The 25,741-nt window shown below is 47.4% G+C and overlaps 1 protein-coding gene across 1 annotated transcript in view; it reads right to left on the bottom strand.

Annotated features, from left to right (window-relative positions):
* Positions 1–25,741, bottom strand: part of MAMLD1 (mastermind like domain containing 1) — a 115,179-nt gene that overhangs the window by 57,206 nt on the left and 32,232 nt on the right. The window lies entirely within an intron of this gene.

The following is a 25,741-nucleotide window of genomic DNA, read 5'->3' as shown; positions in this document are numbered from 1 at the left end:
CCAGGTCTAAAATTTCCATGTCCAGATGCCCGGCTCTGGAAAAATGGAGAAGTACTTTCCCCATTCTCCCACTGAGTACAACTGAAACCTCTGGACATTACATATAAAACAAACATAAGAAGACCCTGAAAGGTGGAGAGAAGAAAACAGGCTGGGTAGGGACCTTGGGACCTAAGGAACAACACGGTGGCGAGCTCCCTGGGTTTTCATTCTGCCTCACAGATCCCAGATCAGGACCTGAAGAAGCCAACAATCCAAAGTGCCAATGAACACAGACAAAGAGTCTCCAGCAAAAGCCAAAGGACCGGGAAAGGGGCAGCCTCCCAAGACCGAAAACTTTTATACAAGAACCACTCTAATTCAGCTAAACACCATAGAAAAAAAGGGTGGTCCCACCCAGCCCCATCAGTAAAGGCCAACTGGGGGCCTAGAATCCACTCCCACAGAGCAGTAATGAGTCATCTCTCCCTGTCCCTGCTAGGGTGGTGTTAGAAGAGGCCTCATAGAGAGCCAGGACCTTTGCCCCTGGCACAGTGGTAATAGGTCCACATCCCATCCCTTCCAGTGTCAGTGGAGATCACATGGGGAACAGTAATGAGGCACTCCTACCCATCCCAGCCAGGGTGGCATTAGTGGAAGCCCAGTGGGGAGCTGGAACTGTCACCACTGCCCAGCAGTAATGAGAAGCCCCGACCTCCCCAGTGTCAATGAAGGCTAAGTGGGGAACCTGGATTTCCATAGCTACCTGGCAGAAATGAGAGCATGCTCCCCTTTCCCTGCCAGAGCATTGTCAGAGGAAGTCAGCTAAAACAGAAGATCTAAATAAGTGCTGAAAAATATGCTTCAGGTATGGAAGGGGAATCAAGACATTCTTAGATGAAGGAAAACTAAAAAGGAAAACTAAAAAGGAAAACTAGGGGCTTCCCTGGTGGCGCAGTGGTTGAGAATCTGCCTGCCAATGCAGGGGACACGGGTTCGAGCCCTGGTATGGGAAGATCCCACGTGCCGTGGAGCAACTAGGCCCGTGAGCCACAACTACTGAGCCTGCGCGTCTGGAGCCTGTGCTCCGCAACAAGAGAGGCCGCGATGGTGAGAGGACCCCGCACCATGATGAAGAGTGGCCCCCACTTGCCACAACTAGAGAAAGCCCTCACACAGAAACAAAGACCCAACACAACCAAAAATAAATAAATAAATAAATAAATTTAAAAAAAAAAAGGAAAACTAAAAGAATTTGTTAACAACAGACCTCTCCTAAGAGAATGGCTAAAGGAAGTTCTCTGAACAGAAAGGAAATGATAAAAGAAGAAATTCTGGACATCACCAAGGAAGAAAGAACAATGCAAAGAGAAAAAATATGGGTAAATAGAATAGACTTTCCTTTTCCTTTCAAGTTTTCTAAATTATGTTTGGTGGTTGAAGCACCAATTATAACAGTGCATGCTGTGGTTCTAAATGTATGTGGGAGAAATATTTAACGATTACATTATAAACAGAGGAGGGTGGTAAAGCAGTGGTAAGAGAGGTAAGGTTTCTGTACTTCACTTGAACTGGTAAAATGTTGACATCAGTAGACGCTTATAGGTTATGTATATACGATGTAATACCTAGAGCCACCAAGAAAAATGGTATACGAAAAGAAACATGCAAAACACTGTACGTGAATCATCAAATGGAATTCTAAAAAATATTCAAGTCACCCACAGGAAGACAGGAAAAAGAAAATAGAGAAACAAAAATAGAGAGCAAACAGAAATTAAAAATAAATTGGCAGAATTAAGCACTAACATCAATAGCTACATTAAGTGAAAATGATCTAAATACACCTATTAAAAGACAGAAATTGACAGAGTCAATAAAAAAACATAAGCCAACTATATGATGTCTGCAAGATGCTCACCTCAAATATAATGATATGGGCATGTAGAAAGTAAAAGGATGAAAAACGTGCAAATGTTAATTTAAAGAAAAAGGAGCAGGGGTGGCTCTAGTAATACCAGATAAAGTAACTTCAGAACAAAGAAAATTACCAGGCACAGAGAGGGGCATTATATTATGGAAAAAGGGTCAATCTACCAGGAAGAAAAAGTAATCCTAAATGTGTATGCACCAAACCACAGAGCTACATGATATATGGAGCAAAAATTAACATAACTGAAAGGAGAAGTTTACATTTATAGTGGAGACTTCAATGTCCTCTCTCAATAATTGACAGAACAATTAGACAGAAAATCAGCAAGATATAGAAGAACTCAACACCACCACCATCTAATAGGATCTAATTGACATTTATAGAACACTCCACCAAGAAACAGGAAAATTTACATTCTTTTCAAGCATTCAAGAAAATATATACCAAGATAGACATATTCTGGACTATAAGACAATCCACAACATTTTTAAAAAGTTGAAGTAATACATGATGGCTTAGTACATTGTGAATGTACTAATGCCACTGAATTGTTACGTGAATTTCACCTTTATTTAAAAAACTCAATACCACCAAATACTGGCAACAATGGGAGAAACTGGATTACTCATACATTGTTGGAGGGAATGAAAACTGGCACTTTCTTAAAAACTGAACATGCAACTCCTACATGACCCAGCAATTGCACTCCTGGGTATTCATCCCACAGGAATGAAAACTTGCAGTCATACAAAAATTTGTAAACAAGTGTTTATAGTAGATTTATTCATGATAGCCCCAAACTGGAAACAACCCAGAAATCTTTCAATGAATGAAGGATTAAACAAACTGGTACCTGTATACCATGGTATACTCCTCAGCAAAAAAAAGACATGACTGTTGATATATATATAATGACCTGGATGAATCTGCAGAGAATTATGCTGAGTGAAAAAAAAAAAAAGGCAACCCCTCCAAACTTAACATACTGTGTGATTCCATTTATATAATTCTTAAAATGACAAAACTATAGAAATGGACTGATTAAGACGTTGCCAAAGGGTAAGGAGGAGGTTGGTGTGGGAAGGAAGTGGATGTGTCCATAAATGGGCAAAACGAGGGATTCATGTGGAGATGGAAATGTTCTGTACCTTGACTGTACCCATGTCGGCATCCTGGTTGTGATATTATACTACAGTTTTGCAAGATGTTTTCATTAGGCGAAGCTGGCTAAAGGGTACATGGGATCTATTTGCATTATTTCTTACACCTGCATGTGAATCTACAATTATCTCAAAATGACAAATTCAGTTAAAATCATATGACCGTATCATGTGATGCAGAAAACGGACTTCGCAAAATTCAACACCCATTCACAATGAAAACTCTCAGAAAACCAGAACTAGAGGGGAACTTCCTCAACTTGATAAAGAACATCTACAGTATATCTACAGCTAACATCACACTTAATGATTAAAGACTGAATGCTTTCTCTCCACGATTGGTAGCAAGGCAAGGATATCTTCTCTCTTCACTGCTTGTACCAAATTGGTATGTTGCACATCTTAAACTTACACCATGTTGTGTGTCAAATATATCTCAATAAAACAAAAACACAGTACTGGAAGTTCTAGCTAGTTCATTAAGGCAAGAAAACTAATAAAAGGCATACATATTAGAAGCAAAACTATATTTATAGGTGATATGATTGTCTACATGGAAATCTTAAGAAATTTACAAAGTAACTCATAGAACTAATAAGTAAGTTCAGGAAGTTCTCAGGATACAAGATCAACATATAAAAATCAATTGCACTGGGACTTCCCCGGTGGCGCAGTGGTTGAGAGTCTGCCTGCCAATGCAGGGGACACGGGTTCGAGCCCTGGTCCGGGAAGATCCCACATGCCGCGGAGCAACTAAGCCCGTGCGCCACAACTACTGAGCCTCCGCCCTAGAGCCCGCGAGCCACAACTACTGAGCCCACGTGCTGCAACTACTGAAGCCCACGCGCCTAGAGCCCGTGCTCCGCAACAAAAGAAGCCACTGCAGTGGGAAGCCACGCACCGCAACGAAGAGTAGCCCCCGCTCGCTGCAACTAGAGAGAACCCACGCACAGCCTAAATAAATAAATAAATAAATAAATAAAATCAATTGCACTTATAAATACCAGCAATTAACGCATGGAATTAAAAATACGATGCCGCTTACTATTGCTCAAAAACTTCTTAGGTGAAAACCAAGCAAAACACGCATAGAACTTGCATGCTAAAAGCTATGCAACACTCATGAAAGATCAAAGATGATCTAAACGAATGGAGGGATACTCCGTGTTCACAGAATGAAAGGCTCAACATTCTAAAGATGTCAATTTTTCTCAAATTGATATACAGCTGTAACCAATTCCTATCGAAATCCCAGCACGATTTTTTGCAGATATAGACAAAATTATTCTAAAATTTTTATGGAAATTGCAAAGGAAGTAGAAGAGCTGAAACAATTTTGACAAAGAAGAATCAAGTGGAAGGAATCAACCTACCCGGTTTCAAGACTTATCATATGACTGCATTAGAGAAGATAGTGTGGTGTTGGCAGAGGGACAGACACATAGATTACTGGAACAGAACAGAGATTCCAGAAATAGACCCACACAAATATGCCCAACTGATTTTTGACAAAAATGCAAAAGCAATTCAGTGCAGGAATGGTAGCATTTTCAACACATGGTTCTGGAACAACTGAACATCTATAGGCAAAAAATGAACTTCAAACTCAACCTCATACCTTACCCAAAAGTTAACTCAAAATGGACCATATAGTTAAATGTAAGATGTAAGATTATACAAGTTTTAGATAAAGGTAGGAGAAAATCTTCGGGATGTAGAGCTAGGCAAAAAGTTCTTTCTTAGACTTGACAGCAAAAGCATGACTCATAAAAGGAAATAGTGATAAATTAGACTTTATCAAAAGTAAAATCTTTTGCTCTGTGAAAGACCCTGTGAATAGGATGAAAAACACGACTAGGAGAAAATATCTGCAAACCTCCTATCTGATAAAGGACTAGTATCTAGAATATATAAAGAATCTCAACAACTCAACAGCAGGAAAACAAACTACCCAATTAGAAAATGGGAGAAAGACATGAAAAGACATTCCACTGAAGAGTTTCTACGGAAGGCAAATAAGCACAAACAAAGATGTTCAATATCATTAACCATTAGAGAACTGCAAATGAAAGCCACAATGAGATACCACTACTTACCTATCAGAATGGCTAAAATAAACAGCAGTGGGAACACGAAAAGCTGGTCAGAAAGTGGAGAAACTGGACCACTCACTGCTGGTGGGAAATGTAAAACTAGCCATGCAGCTGTAGGATGACACAGCACTTGCACTCTAGGGCCTTTATTCCAGGTAAATTTATGTCCTCAGAAAAACCTGCAGTGATATCAATTTTCTGGTTTTGATACTGCACAACTATTTTATAAGATGTAACCATCCAGGGCCTCTCTGGACCCTGTTTGCAAATTCCAGTGAATCTATAATTATTTCAAAAAAAGAAGCTAACTTCTATTCAAAAAAGATTTCAGTGTCCAGACCCACGGGGACACATTCTTCTTATTGCTTCTGGGGCACGTCCAAGGTAGCATTTTTTAAAAGTTACTTATGTATTTATTTTTGGCTGCCTTGGGTCTTCGTTGATGCGTGGGTTTTCTCTAGTTGCGGGGAGCGGGGGGGGTACTCTTCGTTGCGGTGCGCGGGCTTCTTGTTGCGGTGTCTTCTTTTGTTGCAGAGCACGGGTTCTAGGCGCATGGGCTTCAGTAGTTGTGGCTCTCGGGCTCTAAAGCACAGGCTCAGTAGTTGTGACGCATGGGCTTAGTTGCTCCACGGCATGTGGGATCTTCCCGGACGAGGGCTCGAACCCGTGTCCCCTGCATTGGCAGGCAGATTCTTAAGCACTGCGCCACCAGGGAAGCCCCTAAGTGGCATTCTTTTCTCAAGCAATGTACAGAAGTTTGCGCAGACCTTTTTATTCTTGAAAATACAAGTCCCACCCAAATCTTTGTTGAGTGTTTCAGGGGCCAAGCCCAAGGCCTCAGCTGTGACCACACTCAAATACTAGGGTCTAGAGACACCCTAACGAGGACAAAATGTCATATAATATGCAGTGCATCCAAATAAAAATGGAAAAAGGAGACCTCATTTACTGCTGAAGCATCACTAACTCCCTGGCCCAGCATCTCGAGCCTGTGTGAGGGATGGAGGCCCAGATCTCATTTTAGCACTGGCAACACAAAACCTACCAATACCAAACAAGCTACCCATTTAGCTCTAAGGAAAAAAAGGCAAAATTAAAAAAAGAAAACGCCGCTTTGGCTCTTAAAGACTCCACTCTACTGATTTCTTGACCCGCCCCTTTGCAGTTCCCAGCAGCCAATGTGGAGAGAACAGGTGGAGGTAGCGGCCAGGGCTCCGAGGATAAAGGCCCGATGCTCTGGTCTGCAGGAGCGGCCTACTGACTCAGCACCGCATCACGGAGCTTGGGTACCGGCTGGGCCCAGGGCTGGAGAGCGTGGCCAACAGAGGAAACGCAGGTGAGAGTTCCTTGCCTGGAAATTGACTTTGTTTGGTCCAAGTCAGAAGGCGTCTCCTGCCGTCGGCACGCCAGTCTCTGTGGCCATGGTATCGTTTCCTCTTTCCCTGGAGATGAATCTGGGCCTGGGAAAGAGCCCTTAGGGCAGACCTCCCTGCCACAGCAGGGGTATGCTACCTTCCCACCCTCTCAGCAGCATCCATGAACACCTGCACAGGAAGCCTATGTCCCCCACAAAAAGAAACCAATCCTCAGCAATGTTTCTCCCCCAAGCACAATCCAGGACCGTGGATGAACCCCCCAGATCATCTGCCGTACACACTTTGGATTTCACCCTCAGAAATCCATGTGAATTCAGTTTTCTATATCCGTGTCGGGTTTAATACACAAAGAAAATGCCCCCCACACCACCCATCATCAAGTTAAGTCGATGCTCCAGGGAGAGGCTTTGCTCTGGGGCTCTGGAGCCTGTTCACGTGGGGAGCACGGTGGGCTGAGGGCTGTACTCACACTTCAGGTTCAGAGCAGAGGCCTGAGGGCAGTCTCTCTTTCCCCGTCAGCCTGGGCTCTGAAGGCACCCGAGGGCCCCCAGGGTTATCACGGGCTCACCCCTCTCCATCTTAGCCAAGGCCTCTACTACTGGACCTCTTGCTGCCCAGACCTGTGGACTCTGCCAGATGCCTGATGTCCACGTCAAAGTGCCAGTCGGGGTCAGATCTACGTTGTGGCCCCTGAGTCTGCACATGACAGAGGAAGGAAACGAAGAACCAAATCAGAGGCACTTGGCAAGGAGGCAAGCAGAGTGTGAAGACGGAGCAACCCTGAAGGACTGAAACCTTTCCGAGTGCTAAAGAGTCCCAGTCCCCTGCCCCCCAGGAGCTAAGGAACAGAAAGAGGCTCGGGCTTCAGACTGGAAGGTATACAGGTGAGCTGCGCTGTGAAGCCAAGCTGGGCGCACCCCACATCCCCGAGTGCGTCCCCCATCTTAGCTGCTTCTTCCTCTGCGCTCCCCGGATGAGGTGACGGGACAGGTCCTGCTCAGTCACTCCCAAAGGAATCTCTGACACCATGATGTCCCATCCTGGGTCTCTGGCTTGTTGGGCATATTTTTGGTCAGGATAGGAGACATTGGATATTAGAGTCCTCATTTTTGCAAGGGTGAAATTGAGCTTCCAAACCAAAGAAAAAGCCAAAAGATCTCTGGACTTCAAATGGGCTTACAGAGGAATGGAACACATCTAGTCGGGTGAAGGTAACGTGGATGGCAAAATAATTCAAATCTGTCTTCAGACGTGTACATTGGTGTTAACACTGAATTGTGTCTCCCCCTCCCCATTCATGAGTTGAAGTCCTAACCTTCAGTATTTCAGAATGAGACCTTATTTGGAAATAGGGTCATTGCAGATGTGACTGGTTAAGGTGAGGTCATACTGGAGTAGGGTGGGCCCCTAATTCGGTATGACGGGTGTCCTTATAAAAAGGGGAAATTTGGACACAGAGGCACGCACACAGGCAAGGGCCACGTGAAGACTGGAGTTATGCTGTCATAAGCCAAGGAACTAGCATGCACTGGAAGAAAGCTGGAAGGGACCCTTCTGTGGCACCTTCAGAGGGAGTGCAGTCCTCCTGACACCTTGATCTCAGACTTTACCTTCCAAGACTGTGAGAAAATTCTTGTCTATGGTTTAAGCCACCCAGTCTGTGGAACTTTCCCACGGCAGCCCTAGCGAACTCATACACTGGGGATAAAAACCTTTCTATAGCAAAGGCGTGGATGCCACTGAGGGCCGGCCTGTGCCAGAGAGGGCTCCCTCCGGGAGCTTTGGGGCTTGTTTACTCTTCGGTTGTGAAGGATCCTCTCTTGTTTGGATGACTAGGAGCTGGAGCGTTCTGAGCCCAGGGCCGTCTTTGGCTCTCGGCACTTAGAGAACGCCCTGTTCTGGACCCTTATTACTCTGCCTGCCCCATGAACCTGCAGCCAGGGGTCATCTGATCCCATGCAGCTCTGGAGTGGAGCACCCAGCACAGGGCTCTGCTCATGGCAAACACATCACAAACTTTTGTAGACAAAACTGGGGTGCAGGACCATGCGGAAAGCGAGAGGAAGCAATGGGAAGGAGGGACCTCTAGTGAAGAGTCACACGGCTTGATGGCGGGCTGAATACAGGCCAGGAGGCTAAGGCCATTACTACCGTCCAGACTTCCAGCAGAGAACGCCTCGTGCGGAAGAGATCCAGAAGCTCACTGCCGTCAGTCATGGGCACTTTGGGCTGTAATCGCAGCACATGACCCCACTCGAAAGGAACTGGATGCTGCTAATTCCGATCTGCCACGAGCAATCTTGGTGTGAAGGTGTAACGAGTCAAGTGAGACGCCCCGGTCCAGCAGGAGCCAGTCCTGGGAGAGGCAGGCAGAGCCCAGGCTGGAGACAGGTGGGTCGAGAGTGAAGAAGGTCGGCCTTCTAGATGTTAGGAGAGTCAGGGCCTCGGAGCCCAAGGAGAGGCCGTGAAGCAGGAAGGCTGGCTGCTAGGTCATGAGTTATGGGGCTCTGGGAAAGCTGCTTAACCTTGAAGAGTGAGTTTCTTCATGTGTAAAACACAAAGTTCTGTACAGAAATCTAAGAGCTACCACTGCGTGTGAATGGATTCAAGCTTGGGTGGCGGCTGCCCTAGAACCATTTGAAGGAGTCCCTCAGCCTAGAGCCTTGGTGACTCGTTGGGTTGGAGCCCATGTGTCCTTAGGAAGGCATAACACGCTGTTCAATATTTCTGTGCATTTGAAAGGACTGCTTTGACAGTATTCAAGAGCCGCAAGGCATATAATTATAGCCTTGTGTTAATAAATACAACAATATTCTAAAACACACACTTTTCATTTTTAAAAGTTGACTTGAAAAAGCCCAAAGTGATGTGGAGAAATTGGAACTGTCACATATTGCTGGTGGGAATGTAAATGGTGCAGCCATTCTGGAAAACAGTTTGGCAGTTCCAGAATAAGTTAAACATAGAATAGCCATATGGCCCAGCAATTCCACTCTTGGGTATATATCCAAGAGAAATGAAAACATGTCTACACCAAAGCTTGTACATGACTGTTCACAGAAGCACTATTCATGATAGCCAAGAGGTGGAAACAACCCAAATGTCCATCAACTGGTGACTGGATAAGCAAAATGTGGTCTCTCCATACAATGGAGTATTATGCAGCCATAAAAAGTCATGAAGTACTGGTACACGCTACAACATGGATGAACCCTGACATCATGCCAAGTGAAAGATGCCAGGCACAAAAGACCACACAATGTATGCTTCCATTTATATGAAATGTCCAGAATAGACAAGTCAAAACAGTAAAACACATTGAATTGTATACTTTCAACGAGTGCATTATATGGTATGTAAATTATATACTAATTAAGCTTTTTAAATAAAGCCCAAATTATTATCACTCCTTAATCTCACTTGGGGTTTTAGAAAGTTGTTCCTTTTAGAGAAACGATGAAGCCACATCTTTTAAGTTTGGGGAGAAAAAAAAAGTTTGTATCCTGCACTCTTAGCAGGACTAGCTCCCTTTGAAATGGGGTGTCAACAGGCCTTTTCTTCCCTTAATGACACAGTGGTGCCGCGACCTTTCCCTAGTGACCCATGTCATCGATAAACAACTTACAAAGTTGGTTTGGAAATAATACCTCAAGATCTGGTTGACTTGAATTTTGACAGCCACTGCCAGGGACCTCCCGAGTCCCCCTCCTTTTGGATTTGGGATGTCATGCCACTGAGGTTACAAATGCCTGTCCTCCACACACACCCCTGACCGTCCCATGCCACCCAGTGATGAGTCCGCTTGGGGCCGGGGCTTCCTGGCAAGTGCAAATGTTCTACGACCCCATACAGTGGGCTCGGATGGCAGAATCCTGCTTTAAGGAGACAAGACTTGCCCAAACCAACAAGTCAGCTGGGGTCACTGTGTCTCCAGCCGGCCCTGCCCGGAAATGGATTCGACTCTAAAACCGAGTGGCACACAGTGTCCATCCATGATAGCAAGCAGAGAACAGAGTTTTCTGGAACTTGGGGACACCCAGAAATGAGGGCAGACCGAGACAGTCTTACAGCAGGGAAAACAATGCGGATCTTGTCACGTGATCGACTGCAGCAGAAACAGCCTCAAGGTGATGTGAGGCCAAGTTTCGTCAAGACCTCATTTCTCCCTGAACTTGTTCAGCATCATCTTTTTCTGTTCCGGACATCATGTGCTTTGAAAATTGAAAGAGCCCTGGGATTTAAAGTGGTAGTCCAGACGGCCCTTCTAGGTGCTGGCTTTCCTGTGTGCTGAACGCCCACAAGCTGAGTTCCCCTAAGCGTCCCCACAGCTGATCACCAAGGTTGGGGTTGGCCTGGGGGGGGTGGGTGCCAGGAAACTGTCCCGGTGTCCTCTGCAGGGCCAAACCATGCCACTCACACGGTGGTACACACACAGACACAGATGCACACATGTACACACAAACGCACATACAAATAGACACACACGTGCACACAGAGACAGACACGAAGTCATACAAATACAGAGGCACACACAGACACACACAAGCATGCAGACAGATACACACGGGCACACACATACAGAGACACACAAAGACAGGCACAGACAGAGACTCTCTCTCTCTCTCTTTCTCTGTCTCTTTCTCTCTCTCTCTCTGTCCTAGAAAGTACCCAAGCACTAGAGGCCCAGGGGGAAAGGCTCCCTTTCTATGTCCCCATCAGTCCCAGTGGGTGCCTGGCCCCTCTACCTTGCCATCCAGCTGGGCTTCTGCTCAGCAGCCCTCGGGCAGCCCTGGCACCGCCAGCAGAGGGGAGAGAACCTAAGGTGCTCGCCTCCCTTCCTGCCCCTGCTCTCCCCTCAGCGGTGGCCCTGAAGGTAGATATGCAAGCAAGATTCTTTTCCCCTCGAAATGATTTTTTAAACAATGCTGTCCTTAGACTTATCGTACAATAACTGGAGATGCTGGGCTAGGGAGGAAGTGGCTTGGTTTTGTGGCAATTTCGGCACGCGATAGCTTCAGCGTGTAGAAACAACTTATCAACGTGTGCCACTTGGGCCCTCATGCCAGCCGTCACAGCAGGCCGAAGCAGGCAAGTGAAGGTTTGCAAAGTGTTTGTAGCTGGTGACCTAGGAGAAATTGTGGGCGGAGCGCCGGAGCCAGGAGACCTGGCTTCCACTTATATCTTAAACAAATCATTGACTCTCTGACCCTCAGATTCCTCATCTGCAAAGCAGGGCTGATGCCCTTTGCTCTTCGCCTTTCACGTGTACCGTGTGAGGGTCAGATGATAACTTGAACCTGAAAGTCCCTGTGAGAGAGGCTCTGGGCGAAGGCAGCCCCTTTCTGCACCTCTGAGCAAATGAACTGAACAAAAGGAAGCAGTCCCCTTTGTCCCCCGCCCCTTTATAGTGACGCTTGGTTAGAGCCCTAGAGTCAGTTTTGGGAGGCAAACTAGAGATTGTAAGGTAACCCTCTTCTTGAGCAGAGAGGGAAATCAAGGCAGAGACTGGAATGAGGCAGATCCTTGGATGAGGATCGCAAGGAACGGAGGGCAGGAGGTTCACTGACTCCCGAGATTGCGGTGGGCTGGGCTGGACACAGACACCCCATCTAATGCCCCCTCTGGTCCACATTGCAAAAGGTACTGACCCAAGAAGCCTAATAAATATCCGAGGCCGCCTCCCAGGCCGTCCAGTGACCCTGCCTCTCTTCAAAGTGTCGGCAGCACTGAGGTTGCTGCCTCCCTCTGCCAAGGCCGACGAGTGCGCCGCTTCACCTCTCCGGGGTTCACTTTCTTTCAACAGACGAAAGAGTCTGGCCTGGACGATCCTATGAGCCTTGCCGGCTGGCGACACCTCAATGGTCATCCACCTACTATAAGTCCCCGGCCGGAGTGTACAGACTTCCCTTCAGCGGCTGTTGGAAAGACCCTCAGCTACCTTCGGATTCCTAGTGGGGCTGGGCAGAGTTTGGGGTCCCCTCTTTCCACATTCAACCAAACAGTCGTGTGACCCCCGCCCCCAGATTCTAAACAAGGCCATCTGGGGATCAGAGCCCTGCATCGTGAATTAGGACAAGGCTCAAGAATTCAGCAACCTCAGAGTCCAGAGCACTCTCAAAAGAAAGTGGGAGGAAACAAGGAAGGCCACAGCTGCGAAATGTGGCACTTGTCACCGGGCATTGCACGGAGGTGTCCCCGAGGTCTGCATCCACGGTCCAGCCTTCTGTCTCCATCTACACTGTGGCGGGTCCAACTTAGAAAATTACCTAAGAAGGTGTGTCGGGGGAGGGGAGGGTACGTAACAAGTGGCCTAAGGAGCAGTGACATAAAAGAGCAGCCTTTTTTTTTTTTAAAAATAAAGACCATTAGGCTAGAAAAGATTTGTGAAGAGTTCATGTTTAAATTGCCTTCCTGGGGACTTCTCTGGTGGTGCAGTGGTTAAGAATCCGCCTGCCAATGCAGGGCACACGGGTTCGAGCCCTGGTCCGGGAAGATCCCACATGCCGTGGAACAACGAAGCCCGTGCGACACAAGTACTGAGCCTGCGCCCTAGAGCCCGTGAGCCACAACTACTGAAGCCCACGCGCCTAGAGCCCGTGCTCCGCAACAAGAGAAGCCACCGCAATGAGAAGCACACGCACTGCAAAGAAGAGTAGCCCCTGCTCGCTGCACCTAGAGAAAGCCTGCGCACAGCAATGAAGACCCGACGCAGCCAAAAAAAAAAAAAAAAAAATTACCTTCCTGAATACATTCCACTCTCCTGATGGATTTCGAATAATAAGAAAAACCTTACTGTTGCACTTAAGAGACTTCATGTGAAATCCCATTTGATGGGAGGAAATGTGCCTTCAGTACTTACTCTGACGCAATAAATTCTCTCCATTCTTGGAAATCCTTCTCTGCAAATATTTTAGATATTATTTCATAAATGAAAGAAAACAGTCAAGGCTGCTACCATCAGCTTTGGAGGAAACAATCTAATTTCGAAGATATTTATCTATTGCAAGTTGGCAACAATGGCTCCAGTTACTAAAGAAAGTGGGAAAATGGCTGTGCGTTTCAGTAATGGTCCCCAGACATTTCCCTTCGAGAACACAGTTAACAAAATACATAGAAGCAGGCATTAAAGACGAATGCAATTTAATAGGCAAGAGCAATGTTGAACACACGGCCCGATTCTGGCTTCTAGAAGAGCTGGAGGGGAACACTGACGTGAATGCTTTTGGTAGGCTACTCGGGTTGAGAGCAAGAGCGGATCTCCACAGTTCGAACTACACAAGTTGATGTCTATGGCCAGCCCTATGCAAAGTTAGCCTACCTATCAAGCAAAAACTATTCCAACCCAAGAGCCCAAGTGCTAATACCAGGGCAAATAGGACGTTTTTGCTTGATCAAAAGTGTCTTCCCTGAGTCAGAAAAATACGATGCCCTTGGCTGGAGCTTAAAACTGGGGGGTGGGGTGGGGGGTGGGGGGAGGGGCCCTGTGCAGTGTGCTAGTTTAGCAGGAGGAAGAAGGTTCGGGAAAACGAACCAAGTCCTGCTTCAGGCTCTGTGCACCTGAGGAGGCAGCCAGGAAACATGAAGTTCTGGTTTCTCCTTGATTTTTATCCACTGTATTCTTCTAAACTGATTTCTTCGAAACCCAAATCAGGAGCACCTAACTCCATTGTGGGTCAAATACAAATGTGTATTTCTGTTGTTTAAGGGTTCCAACAGCTAAAGCTTCAAAGGCATATTCCTAAGACCATTACAGACCCACAGAGCTCAAGACTCAGATGGAGTCTCACCCATTCCCGATGCTCAAATGTGCAGAGAGTTGATTTGGAATTCAGAAACGCTCCAAATAAACACTTCTGTGCCAAGACTTTGCAGTTCTTTCATCCCGTCAGCCATCCGTTTATTCATCCAATCAAGCTGCCTGTGTCATACTGATTCATCCTTCCTCTTTTTCCTTATACTAAGCAAGTCTGAGGAGTCGTAGAGAAGGTATAAGAAAAGAGACAAACTTTTCATTTTGTACTGCAGCGAAGTTAAGGCTCAGTAGAGTCCTGTTACCTCTCTAACCTTGGTGCATCCAAAAGGTACCGTTTTAATAACGCTTTTGTTTTTAATGGTTAAGAAGCCTACGGTGGTTCATGAAATTCATTTCATAGTCATATAAGAAACTGCTTTTTATGAGAGAGGATCTCTGCTGAGTCTCCCTTGGGCACTGGAAGTTAGAGGCCGATAGGGTCTCTGCTTTCCATGAGGGTGTTTTCCAACTCTCAAAGCATTTGCCAATATACTCAGAAGAATCAGAAGGAAATGAGCCCAAGGCTTGGTATTCGGTACGCGGCAGACTACGATGCTGCCTGCGGGGTCGTACTCAGCCGCTCACTACAAAGCTCTGAAGTTGGAATCGGGAGCCCTGGGTTCAAGTCCCAGCTCGGGGTGGTCACTGGTTACACCGCCTGTAATTTGGGACCTGCCCATCACCCTGTCTTTCCCCAGCTTGATGACCTCCGCTTGTGTATATCGCTGGATGGGAAGTGGGGAGCCCCAGGCTCTAGGGGTGGCCGCGGCAGCCACCGCACCTTCACACCCAGTGGGCCATGGCAGACGCTGCCGCCTGAGGCCATGGTCACCCTGATGGCAGGCCCAGCTCACTGCTGAATCACGGTCACGGTCAACTAGAAGCTCCCTGTTTTTTTTTCTCAAACCCCCGTTCCCCCATCCTATTCTTGGGCAGATGGATTCAGGACCCAAATATAGGACCTTGCCATTTGTCCGTGTTCAATCTCGCATGTCAATCTGGAGCTCGTCAAGATCTCTTTGGATTCTAACTTCCCGCTACAGAGAATTCATCACCCTCTGGCACTATGTCAGGGCCAAACCTGGTAAGAGCAATGAGAAAAAGCGAAGCAGGCCAGGAGGCACTTGCCTTGAGACTTCCCTCTCTAAGGGGGGACACGAATCCATGATCCACGGCCTTTGGATTCATTCCTTTCATTGGTTACACAATCACATAACTGAGCTGTAAACGAGGATTTCACAACCGCCGCTGCCAAATGCTCTGCTGAGGTCCAAAAACACTTGCCTGCTTTTCTCTGCCCTACCTGCCCAGGGGCCTCCTCCAACAGAAAAGAAGATTCTAACCCGACGCGCTGCTCCCGTGAGCCAGTGGTGGCTCTGAGGGAGTCCGCTCCTTATGCTTTCGTTTCGGACCCACTTTTTGCTGGCCTCTTGTCTAACTACCCACTCGCTCGCGATTGCTCTGGGAGCATGTTCTACAATTTTCCCAGGGAGCCACGTCAAGCTAACTAGAACCACATAAGCTATCCAGTTTAAGGAATTTCTTTTCTGGAAATTTGGAAGTAGCTGCCCGTCTGGTGGTTTATGGTTCTTTTTGGCAGTTCTGCGTGATTCCAGAATGCTCTCCCTCCCTCTGTGCCCAGGCCTGTCATTCACCCCGGCCCTCAGTGAGCAAGCAGCCTCCCGAACCCCTTCATCCATCACCATCTTCTAGTCTAGCTGAACCGTCTCACCAGCTGATCTATCACTCCCAGGTTGAAGGGCATTCTCTTCTACAAAGAAGCCCGAAGTTTTTCTCCCAAGAGCCTGGGTTCTCCTTCTGTGGGAATGAGTCTCTTCACCAGCCCGGGGCTCCCTGGGTACGGGGTCTCTTTACCTTCTACTCTGTCTCAGGTCACATTCCCCCTGTGTTCCACCTCTGACTCAGATGCATCTCGGCTGCTTCTGTCCAATATTGCTGCCTCTCCAGATGGTCTGGAGCTTTGAGCTTACAACTGGTTGTTTCTTGCTCATGGAACAGGGTTTCTTCTCTTCTTCCCTGTCTCACTCATGCCTCTCTCCACTTTCCTGACTTTATCTTCTGCCTTCAGAACAGTGTTCTTGGGTAACCGGGGGAGGGGAGAGCCACACCTCCATAACAAACTCCGAAGTGTCCAGCGCAGGCTTATGATGACTTGCCCTGGGCTCAAAGCCGCCCAGTGAGTGTCAATCGCTGCATTTCCAAAACAGGAAGCACGTGATGCTTACACAGAAGGGAGGGAATCTGAGAAATACCGTGCAAGAGAAGCCAAGCGGGAGCAAGGGAACAAAAAGACATCTCAGATGATTTCTCAAGATCCCTGAATAAGTAGGAGAGGTGATCTGATCATCTGCAGTAACTAGAAAGAAGATGTGGTCTATATATAAACTGGAATATTACTCAGCCATAAAAAAGAATGAAATAATGCCATTTGCAGCAACATGGATGGACTTAGAGATTACCGTACTAAGTGAAGCAAGTCAAACAGAGAAAGACAAATACCATATGATATCACTTATATGTGGAATCTAATAAAAAATGATACAAACGAACTTATTTACAAAACAGAAACAGACTCACAGACATAGAAAACAAACTTATGGTTACCAAAGGGGAAAGGCAGCGGGAGGGATAAATTAGGAGTCTGGGATTAACAGATACACACTACTATATATAAAATAGATAAACAACAAGGACCTACTGTATAGCACAGGGATCTCTACTCAGTATATTGTAATAACGTGTAATGGAAAAGAATATGAAAAAGAATATATATATAACAGTCACTTTGCTGTACATCAGAAACTAAAACAACATTGTGAATTAACTATACTTCAATAAAAAAATTTGAAAAGAAAGAAAGATAGGGACCAGCAAGTGCACACCTCAAAAATTCCAGAGTTGGGTTTGTGATGCCTGACGGTAGCTAAAGGAGTATAGCAATTGGAATAAAATGAATAGTATTCAGTTCGATTAATAACAAACTTGTCAGGCTATTTATGAGAGACGGAGAGATCAAATTAGTGGCGGAGGTTGTCACAGCTCCATATGGACCTGAGGCAAAGCCCATCCACCCAGGCCGCGTCCACTGGGCTGGGCTCTAGTTGCCAACAAGGTGCACAGCTGGACCAGGGGAGGGACTGGCCACAGGACACAAAGGGCTGCAGAATGGCAGGGAGCTGGCCGAGAAGGACAGGCCACCTTGAGGGATGCAGGAAGGGGAGAGGCTGAGTCTGGAGGTGGCCCTGCGAGGCGGGGAGTGGGTCTCTGTCCTGGGGGATGGTTGAGTCAGCCAGAGCCTGGAAGGGGCAGGGTGCCGGCTGAGGGCACAGTGTTAGGACAGGGGAGAGCTTCACACGTTGTTCCCCAGTGAATAACAGGATTTTCTTTCCTTCACAGTCAGGATTGTTTTGAGGTGTTCTGATGTCGGGTCATGGGCCTCAGGGTCGCACAAAATAGCATCCCAGGGCTGTTGATTTGCTGATTTGCTAATTCGTCCTCCTTATGAGTGACTATGTTTCCTTCTATGAAAATCGGTATGACCACATTAACACCATACTAGCTTTCGAACATTCTGTGTGGTCATTTTCAATCCTTGACTTTTAATATGGTTCTAATTCTTATGTTTTTGTTTCTTTAATTGATTAATTTTATTTATTTATTTTTGGCTGCATTGGGTCTTCGTTGCTGCGCACAGGCTTTCTCTAGCTGCGGCGAGCAGGGGCTACTCTTCCTTGCGGTGCACGGGCTTCTCATTGCGGTGGCTTCTCTTGTTGCGCAGCACGGGCTCCAGGCACGCGGGCTTCAGTAGCTGTGGCACGTGGGCTCAGTAGTTGTGGCTCCTGGGCTCCAGAGCGCAGGCTCAGTAGTTGCGGCGCACGGGCTTAGTTGCTCCGTGGCATGTGGGATCTTCCCGGACCAGGGCTCGAACCCGTGTCCCCTGCACTGGCAGGCGGATTCTTAACCACTGTGCCACCAGGGAAGCCCGATCATATGGTTTTAATGGCTAAATTTTGATTCCCTAAATCTGCCTCTAAATAATGTGACGTGCAAAGCAAACAGGCCAGTCGTACAAAGTGGACTCAGTTCACTTGTGGCCCGCCTGCTTCTCCCGTCAGGAAGTGCAGTTTCTGCTCCCAGGGCTCTGACAGCTTGCGACAGCTGGCTTCCTGGGACCCAGGAAAGAAGGAAATGGGCCAGAGAAAGCCACCTTGGCAGCAAAGGGTCCCACTGGGCAGGTCTGTAGGGCAAGCTTGAGATCAGGGCAGTGTGGGATGTGGTGACAGCCTCCCAGACACGGTGACAAACAGCCTCTGGGCAGCCTCTGGTCCAACTTGTTGCTCACGACGCCCCTGCTCACCACAGCGGCCTCGGCTAGAGCCTCCCCGCCTGGCTTGGAGGCCAAACCCAAGAGGCACCGTGCGCACCAAAGGCTGAAACGGCCTTGCAGCTGGCAAGACTGCTCCTTGGTACAGGCAGTGGTGGTAACCAGCTCACCCGGCATGACACGGTCTCCCATTCTCTGCAAAACCTGGTGCCCCAGCTTGGATCCCAGAGTGACGGTGGAGGGGAGTCAGTGCTAATACACTTTTGGGTGGGGAGCTGGTGTGATCAGAGCTGGCGCCTCAGAGCCTCTTCGTGATTCTGTGAAGCAAACAGGGCTGGGCTTCCTTCCCGGCGGAGGTGTTTGGGCTGAGAAAGGGGAACGGGGCACTGGCCAGGCCTGGCCAGATAGCACCTGGCTGTCTCGGAGCTCCTTCCAGGGTGAAGGTACTCACCCTTAGTAGGGAGGACCTAGGGCTGGACCCTGGCCTGGGCCTTCCTTGAACGTGGTGACTTCAGATTCTGCCCCATCCAGACTTCAGATTCTGTCCCAAACTGAGAGTGCAGTAGCCGAGCAGTTAAAGCATGGACTCTGGCGCCCAATGGCCTGGGTTTGAATCTCAGCTCTGCTGCTCATTAGCTGTGTGGCTTTGGGGAAGTTACTCAACCTCTCTGTGCATCTGTTTCCTTATCAGTAAAAGAGATGATAGTAATAGCATCTGCCCCGTAGGGTCGTGGTGAAGATCAAAGGCACGGTATCTGTAATGTGCTTTAAACGGTCGCTGACGTGTGGTAAGCCCCACCAAACATTAGCTAGTGGCACTGTCGTCCTCTAGACCGCCCTCCAGGTCCTGGCAGAGGGGAACCTGGCCACAGTGGCCATAGCTGTTGGGTGGGGTGAAATGTTGTCATGGCGCAGACAGCCACATTGACTCTTTTTCTGTCCAGTCTCTCCTGACTAGAATACGAGCCCATGCTATCTGTCAGTCCCTAGAAGAGAGCCGGGCATGGGGCAGGTACACAGCGACCAGCGATGAGCAGGGGCCGGGAATCCCCCCTTGCAGCGGATGACCCTGAAAAGGGTCTCAACATTCAAAAATCACTCACTTGGCTGCAAACACTTTTGGGTGACAGCAAAACAGACCAATGCAGGCTGCAGACATTCTACTGGGACAGAACTACGAGCCGGCCTAGGAGTCAGGAGGCCGGGCTTTGAAAGGTTTTGCTACTCCCTCGCTGTGGGGCTTCGGCAGTCCCTGACCCTTTCTGGGCCTCAGTGTCGTCTCTGGATGACAAACAATGTAAGGTGGGCCCCTGCTCTGCGCCCTCCAGGAAGTTCCTTTCCCATCAGGGCCCAGAACACACAGGGCACTAGCCAAACAAGAGGGGAAGGGACACACCCAGTTCCGAGGCTCAGGCTCACTCCTGTCAAGTTCAAGGTCAGGCTCAATTTCTGACAGCCACATCCACACACCATTTCTATGTCAACTCTAGGAGCCAATTTCTCTGGCTTACTTTCTAAAATGTTCATTTCCCTTCCCCCCAGTTCCTAAATGTGAAACTCACACTTAAAAAAGACATTTTGGAAAAACGGGTATGTCTCTATAGTTTGAAGTTCTCTTGCTTGCCACCCCCATCGTATTTCCTTTCTCCATCATGTGTTAGCACATTTCACAAGCGGAGAGCAGCATATACAAGTGGCTTATAGACTGTGGCAAGCTAGCAGAGTAGCATCTGAAAACAGCTCATGCTGCGCTGCCATTCGCAGACATAAACATCCACTTACGAGTTCCGAAAACACCGTCTAAGCCAACATTTGGACCCAAGGAACGCTAACAGGGCTGCATAATCAGCCAAGTGACTTTTCTGCTGTGTGCCTTTACAGAACTCTCTGGGAAGGACGCACTGGAATCTTCCAGATAAGAGTCGACCAGTACATAGAAATACTGGATTGTAAGTTAAAAAAAAAAAAATTGCACTCTGCAGATAAAGAGAACAGAGATTTCTTTTTTCCTCACCTGAGAATAGATCCTTTTACAGAATTGCTGAAATGGAAGTAATTATCAAGAACTGAGAACATTCGTTAAGAAAAACCTGTTCTTTCCTTGATCTAAAACTGTGTAGATGGAAGAACCAATCGACTGAAAATGAAATTAACTTGGACCACAAGAAACATTTAGTTTTCTCTCCCCAAACCCATCTGATGTTTTACATTTTTCCCAGACACAGTATAGGTTGTCCCACCGTCACTGTAGTAAGAGCGGCCTCCCATCGCCCCCCCCGCCCCAACCAAGTAGCGTGCGGTAAATGTTGAACAAGCAGCTTTCCAGGGAAAAAAAAAGCTCTGATTAAAAGCTCTGTCACACATATATACACTAATATGTATAAAATAGATAACTAATAAGAACCTGCTGTATAGCACAGGGAACTCCACTTCGCTGTACACAGAAACTAACACAACATTGTAAAACAACAATACCCCAATTAAAAAAAAAACCAAAAAAAACCCAAGAGCTCTGTCACAGCACTTGATGATTTCTGTTGAAACTATTCTCATATTCTTACTGTGGCTGATTTTGAGCTCTACCAACATGCTATCAACCAGCTGGTAAATTTCCTGAAAACAATTGGCTTTGGGGAGCCAGTATGAGCCAACTCCACCGCACCACTGCCCCCTCCGCTGTCTGTGTATCCTATGAGTTCTATTCTGGGATCATGGAGACAGCAAAGAGATAAATCACCAAAGAATAAGGCAGATTGCTACAATGGTCCCCACGTGCTGCCTTTTGGTTGATAAATTCTTTCCATAATAATATTTATTACAGCTGACCTTTATGAAGGACCGACGCAGTGCCAGGACGTTTGACAAGTATTATCTCATTTAATTCTTGTGTCAACACTACGAGATAGGTCCTGTTATCATCCCTGTTTCACAGGGGAGAAGACGGGTGTTCAGAGAGGTTCAGCAATTCACCCAAAGTCACACAGCTCATAAGTGGGGGAGCTAGGACTGGAATCTAAGTTCCCTGCCTGTGCTTTGGCAGTAAGAGGAAAGTGCGGTACAAGAGAAAGGTGTAAGGTCGACAGTTTCACTCAGCTGAGGAATCAGGGAAAAAAAATCCCACCTAATTGAATAGGTTTCAGTGTTGCCTTAGCAGGGGACTCTTAACCTAGGGCTCGTGAACAGAATCCAGCGAGTCTGTAAACTCGAATGAGGAAAAAAATCACATTTCTATTTTCACTAACCTCTAACAGAAATTTAGCATTTCCTTCAATTATGAATGTTGGCAACAAACCACAGTAATATTTACAGAACCTGTGACTGTGTCGCCAAGAGAAATCACAGATATTTTTATTTCACATTACAGTCATAGCAGGGATCTCCAAATATCACTACTTTGAAGTTACAGTAATTATGAGACCTACTGCTAGATCTTATTTACTGTGTTAAGAAACACATCTATAAATATGTCACAGATTTGTTTTGTTAATAACTATTTTGATACTATTTTGACCTGACTGCTATCCTTTGTGATAGCATTGTTTTCTTTCGTGCATTTTAAAACATTTATTTCTTTCTTTTTGACAAAGGTCCATAAGTTTCACCGGAAAGCCAAGGGCAACCATAGCACAGAAAGAGTTAAGAATCCCAGCCTCTGAGAGGAATTTCACCAGCACCCAGTACTAAGCCTCTTCCCTTCCAGGTTTGAGAACCAGCTCAGCCCCAGTGAGCTCAGAAACCACCCATCACAATTGCTGTAAGGATCCTATGACCTACAGCCCTCCGTGCCCCATGCCCAGGTATAATGAGCCTTTTGATGGTTAGCTAGAGGTTCTCCTGAGAGTTCCATGTCTGGTTTCCAGAAACAGGCCTACTTGTTTATTTAGAATGGCTGGGCCCATTCGGACAGAGGCTGTGCCCATGGCCTGGGATCATCGACGGGCACTCCAACATTCTTCCCGAGTGAGACAGCTTGGGATCATGAGTCAGTCCTTCCTGGGAAATAGCTGAGAAGCAGCTTGCCGAGATGAAAACTGGAGTGGAGAGGGCGCTGAGGGGGAGGCAGGGGAGAGGCTGAGGCAGGGCCCTGACGGCTCTCGTAGGCTATCCCGCAAGCCCTGCTCCTCTGCCTGCATGCCCTTGGTGGGAGCCCAAACCCGGCCAATGTCTGCCACAGAGAAATTCTAGAACGAGTGTGTTACTATTTTAGTGGAAAAATATGAACAGGGTGGGCCATCCAGGCAGTAATGGGACACAGCTCGCCTTGGCTGAGCATCAAGGGATCCCATCGGCACCCAGACGACCCCGGGGCACCTGTATTTTAACAGACTAAGGAAGCAGAGCTGCAGTCTGGGATTTTTGGAGCAGTTCAGTTTGGGCGGCGCTTGTTTTTGCTCATTTTTCCCCAGGCTCTGCGAGGTGATGGAGGTCCGAGGGCAGCGTGCCTTTCCTTCCTGACTTGCATGTTTGGATTTCATCTTGCTGGAAAAGGAGGTCCTTGCACGAATTCTTTTTCTTCTGAACAGCTCTGCCACTCCCTGGCCATGTGACAGGGATCAAAGACTTTACCCTTTCCATGCCTCAGCACCCTCCTCTGTAAACGGCAATAATAATAGAATCTACCCATCAGGTGCTCTTTTAAAGCCACCCTAGGAGCAGAGAATCAACTGCATGCTTGGCTAAAGGGCAGGCCCAATACATGTTCAGACCTTTCTCTTCCTCCTCATCCCATCACTTCCACCCCGAGGGTGGCCGGAGGAGACGGTACCGCGCCAGGGTGGGAAAGACCCCGGCAAGTGCTGGCCGTGTACATTTCAGAGATGCAGAGACGAGAGCTTTGACGTGAAACGTCTGCAACACACTCCTTTCTGCAAGTCAAGGACTAGGACGAGGCCCTGGGGCTGGGCTCAAGTTCTACTCCTTGGAGTCAAGGACCGAACACAACCCCGCAGAGCCACAGAGGAACGCCTGGCACAAAGACCTCTGTCCCTCTGGTAGGGGACTTCCAGGAGAAGGCGTGGTGTCACCCAAGCCCCCTCTCCACCTTGCCTCTCTCCAGTCAGCCTTTAAAGAGATAACAGGAAAGAGAAGGGTTTACAAAACAGTCAACGCTCCAAGGGTGGAAAACAGGTAACGGCACAACTGCCCTCTTTTTCTAAGAAACTCATTCCAAGTTAGAGGCCAAGTGTCTGCCGCCCCGTTGCAACGGGTCCCCAAAAGTAGGCAATAACACGGCCACACAGATGGGCTCCAGGGCCTAGAAGTGGGCGCCCAGAAAAACTGTCCACTCATTCTCCAGAAAGTTTCCGTTTCTTCAGCAGGCAGCTAGAGCAAGGCTCTGAGCACTTCGTGGGCCCCTCCCTTCCCGAAACCTCTGACCCCCTCATCCAGTTTTCCCTTCACCACTTGCCCCTCCTTCCCATCTTGTTTCATAATATAGACCAAAGGTTATTTCTGGATCAAGCCCAATGCCTAATTTGCTGCAGGACCTGTGAAAAGCCACGGACTTCTGTCAACCCCATAGAAAGCCATGGATTTAAAAAATCACACCAGCATGGAATGCGATATGGTACAACTACTTCGAAACAACTACTTCGAAAAAACACCTTATGACCCAAGCATCCTACTGCTGGGTATTTAGCCTAAGAGAAACGAAAGGGTACGTCCATGCAAACACTTGTATGCTTATGTTGACAGCCACTGTATTGATGGTCGCCCCAAACTGGAAAAAACCCAAATACCCATCAACAGGTGAATGGATAAATAAACCGTGGCATAATCCATACAACAGAATAATCCTCAGCAATAAAAACAACAAAAAAAAAGAATGAACAGTGGATACACACAGCATCACAACATGAGTTGGATCTCAGTCATTAAGCTGAATGAAAGAAGCCAGACACAAAAAAAGAATCCCGATTCTCTGATTCCATTTATACAAAACTCCAGAAAATGCAAGCTACTCAGGATTGACAGAAAACAGATCACTGGTCGCCTGGAGGTGGTGGAGAGAGGCAAGAGGGAGGGATTACCAACGGGCATAAGGAAACCGTGGGAGGTGATGAGTATCTTCATTATCGACTGTGGTGATGTATACATGTGACAAAACTAATCCAATGGTGCTTCAAATATGTATAGTAATTGTCTGTCAATTACACCTCAACAAAGCGCTGAAACCATCCCACCAGCAGCTCAGTTTCCGGAGCCTCAGAGTACGGCAGTGTGCGCCGTGTTCGGCCTTTCATAGGATGTGTCAATGCACTTTGCTCAGCCGGTGCTTTCCCAGCTTTCTGGGTGAGAGTCTCCCGTATAATTTCACTTGAACTTTGTGGAGGGCTCCCAGCAAGCAATCGCACGAATGCACTGGGCCTGGCCTCTTTCCACTGCCATCCTACCCCCTGTCCACCACAGGGGGCACTCAATCCACCCAGAAGTGACGCCCAGGAGGGTCTGGCGACCTTGCCCTTCATTCCAAATGAGAGCCAGTGTCCGCTCACTCGGGCCCTCCGGGCTGCCCGGCCCTCCTCAAGGCCACAGATAGGATTACTGATCTCCAAATTTTCAGAAACCAAATAATAAAATATGGTTGGTTTCAAGCCCGCAATAATTTTGTTTATTGGGGTAAAAATCACATACCCAAGTTAGCCATTTTATTTTATTTATTTTTTAACATCTTTATTGGAGTATAATTGCTTTACAATGGTGTGTTAGTTTCTGCTGTATAACAAAGTGAATCAGCTATTCATATACATATATCCCCATATCCCCTTCCCTCTTGCATCTCCCTCCCACCCTCCCTATCCCACCCCTCTAGGTGGTCACAGAGCACCGAGCTGATCTCCCTGTCAAGTTAGCCATTTTAAAGTGTACAATTCAGTGGCATTCACAATGCTGCACAGCCGTCATGTCTGTCTGGTCCCCAGATACCTTCCTGAGCCCAAAAGGAAACCCTGTGCCCATGAGCTGTCGCTCCCCAACCCCCAGTCCTCACCCCTGGCGACCATTAATTTGCTTTCTGGCTCTTTTGGACATTTCCTATAATGGGGTCATACACTACGTGATCATC

Source organism: Balaenoptera musculus, chromosome X, assembly GCF_009873245.2.
Source record: "Balaenoptera musculus isolate JJ_BM4_2016_0621 chromosome X, mBalMus1.pri.v3, whole genome shotgun sequence".
Lineage (NCBI taxonomy): Eukaryota > Metazoa > Chordata > Mammalia > Artiodactyla > Balaenopteridae > Balaenoptera > Balaenoptera musculus.
Note: the sequence above shows the minus strand (reverse complement) of the source record. Positions and strands in the feature narration are given on the sequence as shown.